This window comes from Peromyscus eremicus, chromosome 8a (genome assembly GCF_949786415.1).
Source record: "Peromyscus eremicus chromosome 8a, PerEre_H2_v1, whole genome shotgun sequence".
NCBI lineage: Eukaryota > Metazoa > Chordata > Mammalia > Rodentia > Cricetidae > Peromyscus > Peromyscus eremicus.
The window spans coordinates 34,091,106-34,109,020 of record NC_081423.1 but is presented as its reverse complement, the minus strand read 5'-3'; positions in this window follow the sequence as shown (position 1 = coordinate 34,109,020).

Here is a 17,915-nt window from a genome sequence, read left to right as displayed (position 1 = left end):
AGCAGGAAATATTAGATAGAAGGATTTATATTGCAGAGGTAAACAGATAGAAAATAAAGGATAGCCTTGAGAGGGCCTGGAACCTTTTCCAACGGGCCCAACGGTCTCTGCCCCAGGGTTTTTATAGAGACGCCAAGGGGTGGAGCAAAAGACCTCCCCCCAGCCCAGCTAAGTACAGACCATTTCAGACACCTGCACTCAGGCCGGTGGCCCTAATCATCCTCTATGCGGACCTTCTGGGTAAAGCCACGAGGAACCTGAAAACGGGCTCCCACAGGTCCCCCTTTCTTACTATATAAAAAACAACTCATTATTAATGGCTTACAGCAATCTCCATAGCTGTTACACCTCCCAGTATGGGAGTAGAGGATGATATAGATGGCATTTCTTTTTTTGATTAGGTCCAAGGTGACTACAGCAGTCTTTAGCTGCATCAAGCCCTCTTTAAACCAAAAACTCTTAAGGCAACTACAAACTTAAAGAATCCCTTAGCTTCATCATTACTATTAACAGGTTAACATAAATATTGCTATACATAGTCACAATTCTCTCAATCTTATATCTCAAAGCAAACTCTTAATAAAATCATTTGAATTAACATATGGTGCTATATATAGTTAACAATTTCTCCGTCTTACAACTTTAACTCTTAATCATTTGAATTTTCTTGCTAACAGAACATAGGAAAAACTTCTGATGTATTTACAAACTTAAATATTTCCCTAACTCCACAAAACCAGGGTGCATTAATACCAATAGGTTAAACATAATTCAACCTTAATTCACTCATAACTCCTTTTCTTTATAATTTTTTAGACAAAATCTCAAACCTAGTTAGAAAAAACACAAACTTACCCAAAAGCAGTTTCTTAATAAAACTCTTTACACTTTAAGAGTAGTCTCTTAGTATACCCATTTGCATTTCTTACTAACAGAACATGACATTAATCCACTCAGTTAATTTAATTTAAAAAATTGTCTAAGGAATATTGACTCTCCCTTTTCTTTATAATTTTAAGCAAAATCTCAAGTCTAGTTAGAAAACCCAAACTTTTCTGTTTCAACAGTTCCATTTGTAACACAAAACCAGTTCCATAAGTAATTCCATTTTTACATAAACAGTTCCATTTTTAACACAGAAAATTCATGAATCACCAGCATATATGCATACACAAAACTGCATGTTGAGTCTAGATAGAAACAATAAATGTCTTCATTTAAACAGTTCCATTTTTAACACAATTCCAGAAAACAGTTCCCAGGTCATTACTATAAGCAAATTCAAAGTTGTCCCATTGCAACAAAATCACTATTGTTCATTTCTTAAGTCCCAAAATTCAAATAATAAATTCTGGTGTCAGCCTTCCAAATATTAAGAAATCCATAGCCAAAACCTTTCAGTTTTATCTCATTTTTTTAAGTTTGAAAAGTTCAAAAAAAGTAAATTCTGGTATCAGACTTTCACTTCCAAATATGAAGAGACGTTTTACAACCAAAACTTTTTGCAGTTAACAATTTTAGTTAAACAAGCGTCTCTGCAACTTTCATTCTCAAGCCAGAGACCTTTTTAGTTACAGTAATATTTTAAAATGCATCATTTTTGCTGTTAGCTCAGGTTTTTCTGTGTTGCGTTGATTTTCCATGGATCTCAGCTGCGGATGCCTTCTGCTGGTTCTGGCGTCCGCCATTCTTTTCTTAGCGGCTTCTGGAGCTTTTGAAACCATTCAGACTGCCTACTTTACAGTCTACTAGGACACTTCCTTCTGTGTCTCAGGTTCCTTCACCAAATACATTAAGAACAGACTCACACTTAACATTTACATTTTACAAACTCACATATAACATATTTTGCCTTGCAAAGCATTTAGACTTGCATTCAACATTCACGCTTTTTTACAAACTCATAACGTATTAACATCTACTTATTTATACTCTAACTATAGAAGTACTTTAGCAAATATATTTCTTATTTACTTCTTATATACTTCTTATATTCATTCCATCTTATTTCTTATTTAAACTTATATTTACAACTAGCATCTTTACATCTTACAAACTCATTATTACATGTCTTAAGACTACCTTAGGCCGGGCAGTGGTGGCGCACGCCTTTAATCCCAGCACTCGGGAGGCAGAGCCAGGCGGATCTCTGTGAGTTCGAGGCCAGCCTGGGCTACCAAGTGAGTTCCAGGAAAGGCGCAAAGCTACACAGAGAAACCTTGTCTCGAAAAACCAAAAAAAAAAAAAAAAAAAAAAAAAAAAAAAAAAAAAAAAAAAAAAAAAAGAAAGAAAGACTACCTTAGATACTTCTTGCAGGCTTATATTCTTAAAGGAACTCTATAGATCTATAGGGCTAATGATTTAACACAGGTCAACAAAACAGAATAATTTCATCTTTTTCTACTTCTTACTCTTAATTATCACTATCTCTATTAGAAAGATTCTCTTAACTACACAGGAAGTACATACATCATTTCTAAAGTTTAGAGTTTATAGTCAGCTTTGCTATGTAACACTAGGATTTAGTGAGTTGTCATTATAGAATTGTGATACTTGTTGCTAGGGGACTGTAACATTCTCAGGATGAAGCCACACTCCAAAGTTGCCGAGTTCTCTCAGCCGTTCCAGAACTGGCAGAGACGCACTGTCAGCGGTAAACGGTTTTTAACTAGAGGCTGTACCTTCACCCACATTCATAACAGCTCCCCTAAGTGCTTCAATTCAGACAAACGTTTCTATTGCAGCAGTACTTTCGGTTTGTTCTACCGAAAAACTTCACTTCACGCTGAGTGTGAAATTACCATATTTAGCTGCTGTAAAGCTCTTTGCAAAGTACTGCACAGCTATTAGGTGATATAAAGTATTTTTCTAAAGGAGCTAGTAAAGCCAAAAGCAGCACAGCTCTGAACTCTATTTCCTCACTGTTTGCATTAACCAGTGACAAAACCTCAGAAACACTAATTGAGCCACTTTCATTCTGGTTCCTTTATAGGAACGTCATTGGAGCTGACTTTTCTTAGTTCCATGCTCCTTACCAGACGCTCTGGTAACCACCGAGCTCCATTCTCTTCTTGTGAAAAAACACAAACATATCCTCAACCCCATATTAACACAGGATCGGGACCCTTCCATAATCCCGAGCAGGGATCTTTTCATTTAACTTGAGCAAAAGTCGCTTGGATGCCACTGTGCCAAAATCTTATCTGTGGCAGATTACTCACAGACATATTCAAAAAGTTCAGAACAAAAAGCATGATTTAATGCATTATGTGGCAATTGAGAGTAAATTTCTTCTTTTATTTTTATTTTTTTGAAGTTGTATTTTAAGGTTGCTATGAGCCCTTTCCACAATACCTTGTCCCTGAGGATTATAAGGAATACCTGTTTTATGTACGATTTCCCATTGGGTACAAAATTGTTGAAATGTCTTACTACTATATCCAGAACCATTATCAGTTTTAATAATTTTTGGTATACCCATGTACGACGAAAAACACTTCAAGCAGTGCATAATTACATGTTCTGTAGCTTCCCCAGGTTGTGCACTAGCCATTAAAAATCCTGAATAAGTGTCAATGGTCACATGTACATATTTTAATTTACCAAATTCTGCAATATGAGTAACATCCATTTGCCAGAGATGATTGGGAAAAAGACCTTGAGGGTTTACCCCTAAGGGAAGGACAGGAAAATATTTTGAACATACCCCACATCATTTAACTATTTGATGAGCTGCTTCTTTGGTAAGATTGAATTGCTTTCTTAAGCTTTTGCTGTTTTGATGATTAAGAGCATGTGACTGTTGAGCCATTTCCACTTGGGATAATGCTACTATCTTTGTTAACTATTCAGCCATTGCATTACCCTCAGCTAAAGGACCAGGAAGATTGGAGTGAGCTCAAATATGGCCCACAAAGCATGGCAGCTTTCTTTTGTGAATAGCGTCTTGAATTTGTTGAAACAACATTTTGACTTGGTTGTTATTAATGCCAATATAGGGAACAGTTTCTATGACTTGAAGAGCTCTATAAATATATTGACTGTCTGTAAGTTCAATGATCTGTCTACAAGAACCTGAAAAACCATGTTCACTGCCCGTAATTCCACTATCTGTGCAGAGGCTGGGGTTGTTTGTACTACATAACTTTTTCCATTAATAACATAAGCAGCCTTTCCATTAGAAGATCCATCAGTGAAAACTAACACAGCATCTTCTACGAGGTCTTTCATAACGATTTTAGGAAATACAAAGGAATGCATTTGAACAAATCGCAATAATGGATCAGCTGGGAATTGATTATCAATTTGGCCTGAAAACTGAGAAATAGCAATTGCCCAAGAATCACTATTTTGAAAAAGCCAATCAACTTGCTGCTTTGTAAAAGGAACACTAATTACCATAGGTTCTTTACCAAAATAACGTCTAGACTCGATTCTGCTTTTTTTGTACCAAGCAAGCTACAGACTCATAGTATGGATTTAACGCTCTGGCTGGTGAAACAGGAAGATGTAGCCATAAGAGGATTGTTTCGCCATAATACTGCTGTGGGGGTATGTCTAGTGGGCAAAATATATGCATACCAAGGTAGGGCATAATTAATGTAATGTACTTGCTGGTTTTAAATAGCCTTTTCAACCTGCAGAAGAACTTGTCTACCTTTTTCAGTTAACTCTCTGGGTGAATTAGGGTCATTATCTCCTTTTAAAATATCACTTAAAGGTTTCAAATCACCAGTAAATACTTTTAAATAAGGGCGCAACCATTGAATCTCCCCCAATAATTTTTGAAAATCACTTAAAGTTTTTAACTCATCCTTTCTTATTTCTAATTTTTGAGGCTTTATCACCTTAGGGTATAATACATGTCCTAGATACTGAAAAGGCGAGTGTCTTTGCACTTTCTCTGGAGCGATAATTAACCCTGCATGGGTAAAACAGTGCTGAAGCCGTCCAAAAGTGTCAAGCAAAATTTCTTCGTCTTTATATGCAAGCAAAATATCATCCATGTAATGAATAATATAAGCCTGTTGAACTTGCTCTCTAACTCTTTGGATAGCTTGAGCTACGAATTTCTGACACAGTGTTGGGCTATTAACCATTCCTTGAGGCAAGACCTTCCAATGGAATCTTTTCATGGGTTCTTTAAAGTTGACTAAGGGAACACTAAATGCAAATCTTTGTCAGTCTTGGGGAGCTAAAAGAATGGTATAAAAACAATCCTTCAAATCCAAAATAATTTTATACATATTTTCTGGTATAGCAGTAGGGATAGGCAATCCCGGCTGCAAAGCTCCCATTGGTTGTACGTTCTCATTAATCTTTCTCAAATCCTGTAATAATCTCCATTTCCCTGACTTCTTTTTGATGAGGAAAATAGAATTCCAGGGAGAATTAAAAGGTTCAACATGACCACTATCCAGCTGTTCCTGTACTAACTGCTGGACAGCCTGTATTTTTTCTTCTGTTAGGGGCCATTGACCTATCCACACGGGCTGATCAGATTTCCAAGTTATAGGATCTGCATGGAGTACAGGCTGCTCAATGACCCTTCCTAAAAATGCTCCATACCTTCCTTATTCGTTTTTTCTTTAGGAGTTAAAGATGACATTTCCATTAACTTTTGGTCAGGAACTTCTTGTTCATAGATAGTTGTATTGGGACTATGTAAGTATACTCCCATATGGCTCATAACATCTCGACCCCACAAATTTACCGACAAGTGAGGGACAATGTATGGCTGAAAAGTCCCTTCATGACCCTCCTCATCTCTCCAGGAGAGTTCATTGCTGCTCTGCTCGGGACACTGAGTTTGGCCAGTCCCTTGCAGCTGTGTAATAGTCTCCATTTTGGGCCACATAGCAGGCCACTGACTAGCAGATGTAACAGATAAATCTGCGCCTGTATCTAAAAGACTCGAGAAATTTTTCCCATTTATGACTAATGTAAGTTCTGGGCGTTGTGGTCCTATGGCTTGTAGTCAATAGGCATCTGACGAACCGAATCCAGCCTCTCCTCTCTTATCTCTTTTAATTGGATTTTTTGTTTGTATTTGAGGAAGTAAGATTAACTGTGCAAGTCTCTGACCAATCTTGATTACTGAAATTCTTGTGGGTGAATGAGTCATCATCTTTATTTCTCCCATATAGTCAGCATCAATCACTCCAGGGGCAACTAGAATTCCCTGCATGGTAGTACTACTTCTGCCCAACAATAACCCCACAGAGCCCTTGGCAAAGGTCCATAAACACCTGTAGGGAGGGCTTGCATTCCCATTTCAGGGGTCAAAACTGTATAGATGGAAGAACCGAGGTCTAATCCAGCACTACCTGGTTTTGTTCTATAGACGTCTTGAATATATTTCTTTGCAGGAGGATTGACTGCTGAACTACCCCGAAGGTCTATTTTGTCGGGGCCTAGGGCGGGCCCCTCCGTCCGTTTCCCTGGAACGGACTCTTCTGGGTGTTTGCCCTTGATGTGCATTCGCTAGCCCGGTGTTTCCCTCTCCTACATCTTGGGCATAACCCAGGCTCTCTATTTGATCCGAAGCCCCTTCTCTTGCTAGGGCAACTTCTAATATAATGTCCCATCTGTCCACACCCAAAACAACTTCCAGAAGGTCCAGTATCTTTCCCTTGTCTGGAATTAGGGTGTCTTTGCTGGTACAGAACATCCCTAACCGGTTTTCCTTGTAATGCTGCGGCCATGACTATCCCTTGATTGATTGTATGATGGTCCTATATCAGAACAAAGTCGGATATGGTCAGAAATGTTTCCCTTTTTTCTAAAAGGGCTTATCACGGCCGGACATGCTGCATTGGCGTTTTTCATATGCAAGTTTTACAAGTGAAAGTCCAGCTTCCGGATCGCTAATTAATCTGCTAGCCGTTTGCAATAATCTGGAAACAAAATCTTGAAATAACTCATCAGGCCCTTGCCTTATCTTAGATCCTCAGTTTGTCTTCCTGATGACGGAGGCATATTCCAAGCCCTTTTGGCAGCGGCCTGAACCTGAGCATACACCGCTATATCAAAGTTTAACTGTTGACCTGTCTCTCGATTAGGTCCTTCCCCAGAGAGCATATCAAAGGTGATAGGAATCTGTTGTGCCCGATTTATTTCAGCTGTGGCCTGACACTGTTCCACGAACTCACTTTTCCACAGCAGATAGTCATCTCCAGATAGACATGCTCGGGCCATTTGTTTCCAATCGCCCGGGGGCCAAACTTCTAGAGCCAGGCTTTCTAACAATGCTGTTGTGAAAGGAGCGGTCGGGCCATATTGACTACATGCTGTTTTAACTCCTTAAGCTGTTTGAAAGGAATGGGAACATGCACTCTTATGATATTACCCTGGCGGTCCTGCTCTTCCAGGACAGGGAACATTTGAAAGCCTTGAATTTCTTCCCCTTTACTAGCAGCTTCCCGAAGGCTAGCTTGAAGAGGAGATGTAGTTTTGACAGAGAGGGTTCGCATTGCCTCAGAGGATCTCTGTGCTATGGCAATTACAGGTAGCTTTTCCAGTCTAAAAGACGCCTCCCCAGGTGAGTCTAATTCCACCCCTACAGAGGGAAAAGAAGAGACTTGGAGAGTTTCTATTTTGTGAGAGAAGTTACTAGGCTTTTCAAGTTTTTCAGTTTCTCCCTTGTCTTATTCTAAGATTTTTGTTCTTTAAACTTAGCATCATGGCCAAGAGAAACCGGACCCTGTTTAAACAGTGCTGTTTTCAGGTTCTGCTGGCGGAGCAGAGGGTTTTGTCTCCACCTCATCTGCCTTAGGAAATAATCCCTCCTGCTTTTCAGGGTTAGGATCTAAATTATCCGGATTAATGCCCATAGGCCAAGGGCTTCCACGGGAATATTTTCTGGCCTGTGTTTTTCATAGTATTTTTGCATTTCAACTCCAATTCTCTTCCCAGGAATCCTTCCCATAATCAGAAAACCAGGGACACAATTCCTCTACAAACTTCAAGAACCTCTGTACTTGTACTTCCACCTTAAGCCTTTGTTTTTTAGTGACTCTTCAAAGATTTGCTTACTATTTTCCTGCTCCATTTTGATCAAGAGGTCTTTTTCTTAAAGTGACTCACAGATAATTCTCACACTAATATTTCCAGGTGATTCTAATCTCGTCCTTCTGAGAGAGAAAGTTAGAGGCTTTAGTTTTTAAGTTTTTTAAGAGAGAAACATTAAGGCTTTTAGAGAGAATTTCCCCCAAATTTTTCAAGAAAAGCTTTAGTTTAAGAGAAAGATTTTTTTTTTCCCAAAAAGAGAAACCCCAACTTTTCCCAAAACTTTTGAGCTTTAACCTTTTTGGCTTCTTACATCCGCATTTTTGCCTCAGGGAGAAATCACTTTCTCCTGCCGCTTGGACTTAGCATTTCAGCTGTCCCTAGGCCAAAAGCTTCCATAGGAAACTTTTTCTTCCCCATAAGCTCAAAGAAGAGCTTTTTTACTACCTGTAAAGCTCAAAGAAAGTTTTTTTCACAGTTTGCGTTCATAGCCCCCAAAATAGAAAATTGAAGAGTTTTTCTGTCTAGTTGCCTTATTTTTTCTACACGATCTTACACTTCTAAGTTTTTCCTTATATTACTACCCTATACCTTATACTTATTTTTCACAGATAGAAATTGAGAAAAGGATAGAAGATAGAAAATTTTGACAGAAGAGAATTGTGCGCTGCAGCATCGGACATCCTTCCAGTCCGTTTTCCTTTTCTCTCGAGGATAAAACCCCTGCCCCTCAATAATATATATATATATATAAATAAAATATATATTTCCCATAACACTGGCATGCCACTTTCCACTGGCAGGGCCGACTCACACTTTTGCCAAAAACTCTGTAATAAAACTATTATTTTCCTTTGTCTTTAGTCCCCGTTCACTTGTCTGTCTGTCTTTAGTCCCCGTTCACTTGTCTGTCTGTCTTTAGTCCCCGTTCACTTGTCTGTCTGTCTGTCTTTAGTCCCCGTTCACTTGTCTGTCTGTCTGTCTTTAGTCCCCGTTCACTTGTCTGTCTGTCTGTCTTTAGTCCCCGTTCACTTGTCTGTCTGTCTGTCTTTAGTCCCCGTTCACTTGTCTGTCTGTCTTTAGTCCCCGTTCACTTGTCTGTCTGTCTTTAGTCCCCGTTCACTTGTCTGTCTGTCTTTAGTCCCCGTTCACTTGTCTGTCTGTCTTTAGTCCCCGTTCACTTGTCTGTCTGTCTTTAGTCCCCGTTCACTTGTCTGTCTGTCTTTAGTCCCCGTTCACTTGTCTGTCTGTCTTTAGTCCCCGTTCACTTGTCTGTCTGTCTTTAGTCCCCGTTCACTTGTCTGTCTGTCTTTAGTCCCCGTTCACTTGTCTGTCTTTAGTCCTCCTTTTGTCTTTAGTCCCCCCTTTTGTCTTTAGTCCCCCTTTTTGTCTTTAGTCCCCCTTTTTGTCTTTAGTCCCCCTTTTTGTCTTTAGTCCCCCCTTTTTGTCTTTAGTCCCCCCTTTTTGTCTTTAGTCCCCTCTTTTTCTTTAGTCCCTTTTTTTCCTTAGTTCCCCCCTTTTTTTCTTTAGTCCCCCTTTTCTTTTTCTTTTTTCTTTAGTCCCTGTTCATGGCACCATTCTGTGGGGCGTTTACCCACCAACCCCACAGCTCCCCAGAGTTTTGAGTGTGAGCAGCAGGAAATATTAGATAGAAGGATTTATATTGCGGAGATAAACAGATAGAAAATAAAGGATAGCCTCGAGAGGGCCTGGAACCTTTTCCAATGGGCCCCGACTGTCTCTGCCCCAGGGTATTTATAGAGACGCCAAGGGGTGGAGCAAAAGACCTCCCCACAGCCCAGCCAAGTGCAGACCATTTCAGACACCTGCACTCAGGCCCATGGCCCTAATCATCCTCTATGCGGACCTGCTGGGTAAAGCCACAAGGAACCTGAAAATGGGCTCCCACACTGAAGTAACCAGGATTATCTTCTAAGAACTTAGAGCAGAAAGTGTACTTTTTTATTTTATGTATATGAGTATTTTGCCTGCATGTATGTAAGTGTACCATGTGTGCAGTTTCCAAGGTGATCAGAAGAGGACATCTGAAAACCTACAACTAGAGTTACAATTGTGAGCTGCCATATGGGTGCTGGGAACTGTTGTGGGATAATCTTTTTGTACACTGTGAAGATGTGTCTCTGCCCAGGCACCTTCTGATTGATTTAATAAAGAGCTGAATAGCCAATAGCTAGGCAAGAGAGGATAGGCAGGACTTCCAGAGAGAAACATGAATTCTGGGTGGAATCTGAAGTGTGGAAAATTCACTAGCGAGATACTGGGGGTGAAGTTGGGGGGAATTAGACATACAGTATGGAGGAGAGATAATGAGTGACATGGCGAACATAGATTAATATGAACAGGTTAAGTTATAAGAACTAGCTGGGAACAAGTCTAAGCTAAGGCCAAGCTTTCATAATTAAGAAGTCTCCCTGTCATTATTTGGGAGCTGGTGGTCCAGAGAAAGTCCAACTACAGGGAACCAAATCCAGGTCTTCTGCAAAAGCAGCCAGTGCTCTTAATTGCTGAGCCATTTCTCCAGCCTAAGAAATGTTTATCATCTGTACCTGCTTAATAGATGGAACAGTAACAACACCTGGACAGGAAAGGAAAACTGTAACTCCAGTTCCAGGGCATCTGATCTGACTCCCTTTCATGGCATCAGGCATGCACATGGTACACATACACACATATAGGCAAAACATCCATACACGTAAAAGTAAAGAGTACTACCAAACAAACAAACAAACAAACAAAACCAGAGGAAGTGTGGATCTAGCAGCCATAGGAACAGTAGAAGACAGCCTTGTCTAGTGTAGAGGGTTCCTGCTCAAGGAAGTTAGTGTGTAACATGAATTCCTAAATGGTCTTATAATAAAAAACCCATTACCAAATGTTGGGGTAAATGCTGAAAGATCAGAGAGACAAAGAAAAAAGCCACTGCCACGTCTCACCTCGCCAATTCCACAAATCCTCTGAAATCCTGAGTCCTCACCTAAAAGGCTCCAGCAGAGAAAGCCTCTAGCTGAAAGGGATGCTTCTGCTGAAAAGCCTTTAGTTCCTCCTCATGCCTTATATACCTTTCTCTGCCCAGCCATCATTTCCTGGGATTAAAGATGTGTGTTCTTCCCAGTACTGGTATTAAAGGTGTGTGCCACCACTGCCTGGCTCTGTTTTCTCTCCTAGGCTGAGTCAATCTTATGTAGTCCAGGGTGGCTTTGAACTCAGAGATCTAGATAGATCTCTGCCTCCTGAGTACTAGGATTAAAGGTGTGTGCCAACACTGTCTGGCCTCTATGTTTAATCTAGTGGCTTGTTCTGTTCTCTGATCTTCAGGTAAATTTTATTAGGGTACGCAATATATCACCACATTAGTGCTTGAAATCAAAGATGAAAGTTAGGCCATTGGAGATCTTGAGTGGTATCTATAGTTTAAGGCTATAAGAATTTGGACATGGTCATAAAAGATAAAATGGCTGATTTGAAGAAAATCTGTGTCAGATTCCAGCTCCAACCTGTCGAAGGGTTCTTGGGGGGAGGAGAGAAGAATGAAGAAGTATTAGATAGAAATATAGACAGAGAGAAAGACAGAGACACAGGATAGCTTCCTGAGGATCCTGGGAAATACCCAATCGCCTCAAGTTTTATTCTAATGGGCTTTTTATATACTACAAAGGGGAGAGGCAAAAGACTTCCCCCTTTCAAGATCAAAGCACAATGTACAGCCAAGTGTAGACACTTCCAAATACCTGGTAACCATGCCCTAGGCCAAATCATCCCATTATGCAGCCCTGCTGGGCAAAGCAAGCTCAGACTTTCTGACCTTGAGTAAGGCCTTACTAGGAAGCCTCTGTGGGCCCTCACACATCTGAAAGCAAACAGTTCAAAGACAATTTATTTCTGGCTTGAAAAATTGCCTCTCATAGGTAGAAGTTTGGGAGTCCAGAAAAAAAAGTTCTTAATGAACAATAAAAAATACTAGTTCTATTAGAGCTAGACAATTGTCCAGATACTTTCCTATAGTCAGATCTTTTTGTCAGGACTGCCAGCTCCCCAGTAATGATGTGGAGACTTATTAATTATAAAAGCTTGGGCAAATAGCTTAGGCTTGTTACTAACTAGCTCTTACAACATAAATTAGCCCATATCTTTTGATCTATGTTCTTTTATGTGGCTTGGTTACCTTTACTCTGTACTTCCCATGCTAGCTCCTCTCTGGCTGGAACTCCACTTTCTTATCCCCTGCTCTCTCCATCCAGGAGGCCCTTCTATTCCTCCTGCCTTGCTACTGGCCATTTAGCTTTTTAATAAACCAATCACAGTGACATATCTTTATAAAGTGAAAAGGAATATTCCACAACATTTTGCCAACTATTACCAATGGTAAAAGTCTTACTAAAGGTAACATATTTTTCAAAATTAAGTTGTAAGATTTAACTTAGGATAATAGGTCTTCCTCGGGTTATAAAATTATTTCAGTAATATCATTTCTCATAAAAATAAAAAACTTTTTTTGATTTTGAAATATAACTTTCCCATGATTGTTCTGAATAAAGAGTCAAGGAAAATTTGTCTTTCTAGCCCTATACTGTTCTAAGTTACATTGTCTTTGGCCTTTTCAATACCAGAGATTGACTGATGTCATTAATATACTGCTTTTTGTATAGCCTAATTCCACTGCACAATCTTCCTGTATCAGTCTCTTAAGTGCTGGGATCGCAGACAAGGACTATTGAACTGAACTTGCTATAGCGTTCTTAAGCTGCATCAGCTCAAAAATTTAAATGTCTATCATGTATTTTTATTTAGAAACAGTATGGTTGAGACGAGGACAAAACTATAAAGTAATACTATTTCCCTCTTATTGTTAGTAACAATGTTAGTATATTGTTGGATAAAATACTGTTGGCTATAATGGGGGGTGTCCATCTGGCTGTGACTGAACAGTGTCAGATAAAGCCAAGATAAAGTGAACAGCAAGCCAAATAAAGTGAAAAAAAAAAGCAAATAAAATTCATAGTTGTATAAAAACAATACTAAAATAGTTGTTTTAGAAAAAAACATTCATAAGGTTCAGGGAAATTTTATGAATGAGTGGGCAGAGATAATAAGTAGGTATCAACAAGTTAGTGGCAGAGATATTAGTTGCCTAGTTTCCAGCACCAAACTGCTGGAAGGGGCTATGCATCTTTAAGAGGTGAAGCCTTATGGCAGGTACTTAGGTCATTTGGATTGTGTTCTTGAAGTTCCTTCTGGGATCTCCATCTTTCTTTCTGTTTCTCTTTCTTCTGCCTCCTGGAGAACTGTAGCTGAACAAAGAGTGCATGATCTAATGGTAACACACTGGGTATGGAGGTGTAGCAAGATCTGTTTATTGAAGCCCTTCTCTCTGACCTTATCTATGTCTTCAGAGATAATGGTGTTCCTTTTCTCTGGGTATAGCGGATTCCCCTCTTACATGGAATCTCATGCTGTGCTCAGAGAAGAGAGCAGGATGAGCTTTCTGCTTCTGTAGTCTCAGATGTCAAGGCACGATATTATACAATCTGTAGTGTATCTTTGACTCTACCAATAACTATTAGGGTTACATTTACATTCTACTAGATCTGCTGTCTTTACTATAGCTCTCTTTTAATTCCAAATGTTCCTCTAAATAGTCCCTTAAAAAAAAAAACTTTCTAGTCTTTAAAAAAAAAAAAAAAAAAAAGGGTGCCTGGCCATGGGCATGCCCTGGCAGTTGAAAGGTTCTAGAGAGGAGGTAAGGAGTCAGTGAAGGAAAGTGAGCCAGGCCATGGTAGTAGAAAGAATCTTGCAGCCTAACTAACTAGCAGTCGACGTCAGTAAGCAAAAGTAGATTCATCTTGTTCCAAAAATAGATCATATCATTTTTGTTTCCAGATGGACATGTGTTTAACTTTTTCTTTTGCACATCTGGGGGTCATAAGATTAGTCATTATTGATAAATCATGACCAGAGTTATCTCTTACAATCATTTTTTCCTCAAGCTCAGTCATCATTGATAAACAGAGCTATCTTTTATAATCATTCTTACCCATACGAACCCCATAGCTCAATTTTTAAGAATCTAGAGGCATATGACAGCCTGTTTTCAGACTGGTAGTTCTTATGGCTTCCAGGATGCTAGACAGAAAATATCCAAGCCAGCCTGGGCAGTTTGCCATGTCCTGAGCAATATATTATTAACTCTTAATGGTCAGAGTGCCCAAGAAAATCCTCAGGCCAAAGCTACTGCAGCTATTATTTAATTTTCAGCATAATGCAATGTTTATATTTTATATCCTTATGAAATTTGTATGTCTAATCCTGGCATTCTTTTGATTTTGGTCATATGATAGCACAGTGGCTCTGCATGAGCAAACAGAACAAAGTGTAGGTCAAGTTTTCCTGTCCAGAACGCCTGTTTCCGAATACCTGGCAGCTGCTTCCCAAATTACCGCACAGAAGCTTATAGTAATTATAAATGCTCAGTTGATAGCTCAGGCTTGTTACTAACTAGCTCTTACAATTTAAATTAATCAGTTCTATTAATCTATATATCGCCACGTGGGGCATGGCTTTACCTGTCCTCTAACATGTCTTGTTTCCTGGGAGGCTGGCTGGCTGGCATCTTTCCTGACTCTGCCCTCCTTCTTCCCATCAATCTCAGTTTGGCTTTCCCACCTAACTTACTGCCCAGCTACCAGTCTATCAGTTTCTTATTAACCAATGAGAATAATATTTATTCGTAGTGTAGAAAAGGATTGTTCCACAGCAACAAAGGGAGGTCCTGACACCTCATTATCATCTTTTCATACTATTTTTTGTCTACCAATATAAGTCCCTGTGTAGGGCAGAGGTAACTTCAGCTAATCTAACTTTGTTGCTGTATATGCCATGTAATCGCCTGAGCATATAGTAGGAAGAGGCTTGTAATTTGATTTGTGGCCAACTTTCCCCCAAATCTTGTTGACTTTTTAAGTTTACTGTTACTATCTTGTTTCTGAGTGTGGTGGTTTGAAAGTAAATGGCCCCCAAAGGGTATGGCACTATTAGGAGGTATGATCTTGTTGAAGGAAGAGTGTCACTGGGAGGAGCAGGCTTTGAAGTCTCTTTTGCTCAACCTTCCCTCAGTGTGATAGTCTACTTCCTGTTGCCTGCAAGATGTAGGACTCTCGGCTCAAGCATCATGTCTGGCTGCATGATGCCATGCTCCTCATCATGATGATAATAGATTGAACCTTTGAAACTGTAAGGAAGCCTCCTCAAACGTTTTCATTTGTAAGAGTTGCCATGGTCATGGTGTCTCTGAACAGCAGTAAAAATCCCTAACCAAAAGAGAAATTAGTATCAGGGCTGGGGTATTGCTGTGATAGGCCTGACCATGCGTTTGTTTGGAGTGATATGGACTTTGGGACTGTGGATTAGAAAAGCAGTTGAACGTTTTAAGTGCTGCTTAATGGGCCTTACCTGGAGGAGCATGGAAGACAGTGGTGCTGAGTGTGATTTGATGAACTGTGGCATGCTCACTTGCTGTGGAACAATCTTTGTACACTGTAAATATGTACTGCTTTCATTGTTAATAAAAAGATGATTGGCCAGTAGCTGGGCAGGAAGAGATTAGGCAAGACAGCCTGAGACAGAGAGAATGCTGGGAAGAGGAAGGGCCGAGTCAGGAGTTGCCAGCCAGATACAAAGGGAGCAGGAAATGAGCATGCCATGCTAACAAAAGTACCACCATGTGGCAGAGCATAAATAAGGAATATGGGTTAATTTAAATGTAAGAGTTAGGTAGTAATAAGCCTGAGGCATCGGCCAAGCATTCATAAGTAGTATAACCCTCCATGTGGTAATCTGGAAGTGGTTGCTGGGATGGGGAAACATTGCCTACACTCACTCATGAGATTTCAGAGAATTTTAGTATGTCCCCTAGACAACATTCTTGTGATATTTTGGTGAAGAAAGTGGCTGCCTTTTGCCCTTGTCTTAAGAATCTGCCTGAGGCTAAAGTGAAGAATTTTGGATTGATTCCATTGGTAGAAGAAGTCTCAAGACACCCTAGTACAGACTCTGTCGTGTTGTTTTTAGTGGTAACTCTAATGAAGATTTAGAATGAAAAAGAGCAAGCTGAGCAGGGTAAATTACAAAATGAAAATTTTGAGGAGAAAAAGAGCACCAGGAAGTGGAATAGAGCTAAATTCTGTGTTTAAGGCAATAAATGGATTAAGAGGAGGAATAAAAGGAGTGGTGATCTCAGGGTAAGATCCCACCCAGATAAATTTCTAACTTGTGCAAAGGAACTAAAGAAAAGCTTAGAGCTGGGTGTAGCAGGACACACTTTTAATCCTAGCACTGGGAAAAGTCAGGCAGATCTCTGAGTTTGAGGCCAGCCTAGTCTACAGAGCAAGTTTCAGGACAGCCAAGCCTAGGCAATGAAGGACAGAAAGCTGGTAAAGATGTAATTGAACAACGGGGCCATGTTCCAGCCCCAGCAAGCAGCAGAACTTGGCAGCTTCAGCCACGTGGTTCTGGCTTTAGAATTAGGGATAGAAGAAAGGAGTTGTGGAATAAAGCCACTGAGGCCAGGCATGTGTCGGGGTGTCTCAGAATGGAGGCCTAGTAGAAAGGCCATTGCATGAAGCTGCAAAGTTGAAGCCTGGATTGCCTTGGAGCCTCGCCCCCCACAAGACGTTAAAGATGACAGAGTCATGGGATACCTGCTGAGAAGAGCTGCTACAGGGAATGGAACTAGACCAAGAGAAAGAAGTGTGTTGCAGTCAACAAAGCTGAACGGAGCTGGAGATGTTGAGAGCATTTTGACAACAGACATGGAGCTGCAGAGTCTGGAGTTTGCCCAGCTGGTTTTCAGTATTACTTTTGTCCAGTATTCCTTTGCTTTGCTCCCTTCCCTGCATTTTGGAATGGTAATGTATATCCTGCGCCATTATATGTTGGAAGTATGCAATCTGCTTTTTTTATTTTGATTTTTACAGGGGGATTCCAATTAAGAGATTGCCATGCATCTCAGAAGAGACTTTGGACTTTGAAACAAGTTTAAGACTGTTATAGACTATGGGGACTTTTGAAATTGGACTGAATGCACTTTTTGCATTATGCTATAAGCCTTTGGGGGCCAGGGAGTTGAATGTGGTGGTGTGAGTGAAAATGGCCCCTAAAAGGAGTAGCACTATTAGGAGGTGTGGCCTTGTTGGAGGAAGTGTGTCACTGTGGGGGTGGGCTTAGAGGTCTCTCTTGCTCAAGCTTCGCTCAGTGTGACTGTCAGTTGACTTCCTGCAGTCTCCCTGTCAAGATGTAGCCAGCACCATGCCTGCCTGCACGCTGCCACATTCTCTGTCATGATAATAATTGACTGAACCTTGAAAATATAAGTGAACCACCCCAATTAAAAGTTTTCTTTGTAAGAGTTACCACGGTTATGGTATCTCTTTACAGCAATAAAAACCCTAACCAAGACACTGAGAAAGTGCAGGGACAGATGTTTTAAGAATATCTCAGAGCCTCATAAAGAGATCTTATGTGTGTTACAACCTCCAAGGTGTAAGAAAGACCTTCAAGTAGATAAGGATATTTTCCCAAAATCAGGAGGGGTAGTGTGCTCAGGACTTTCCTGGGGAAGCTTAGAAGCATTACTCCTGGAAGAAGGCATAAATGATTCATAAGAAATTTTCCATAAATCCATATCCCTAAGTTGTACAATATTAAAAGTCCCCCAAGTGTGCAACACATGGAGATAAAAAAACACAAGTGGCCCAGCAGCCATCATGCCGCTCAGCTTTGCTGAGTCTTGGTCAAGCAGCTGAGCTGGCTTTATGCCCTTTACAGTTCCCATCAGATATGGCTGCACCATTGTCTAACTTACCTCACCAAAGAATATCATCTATAGACCAATT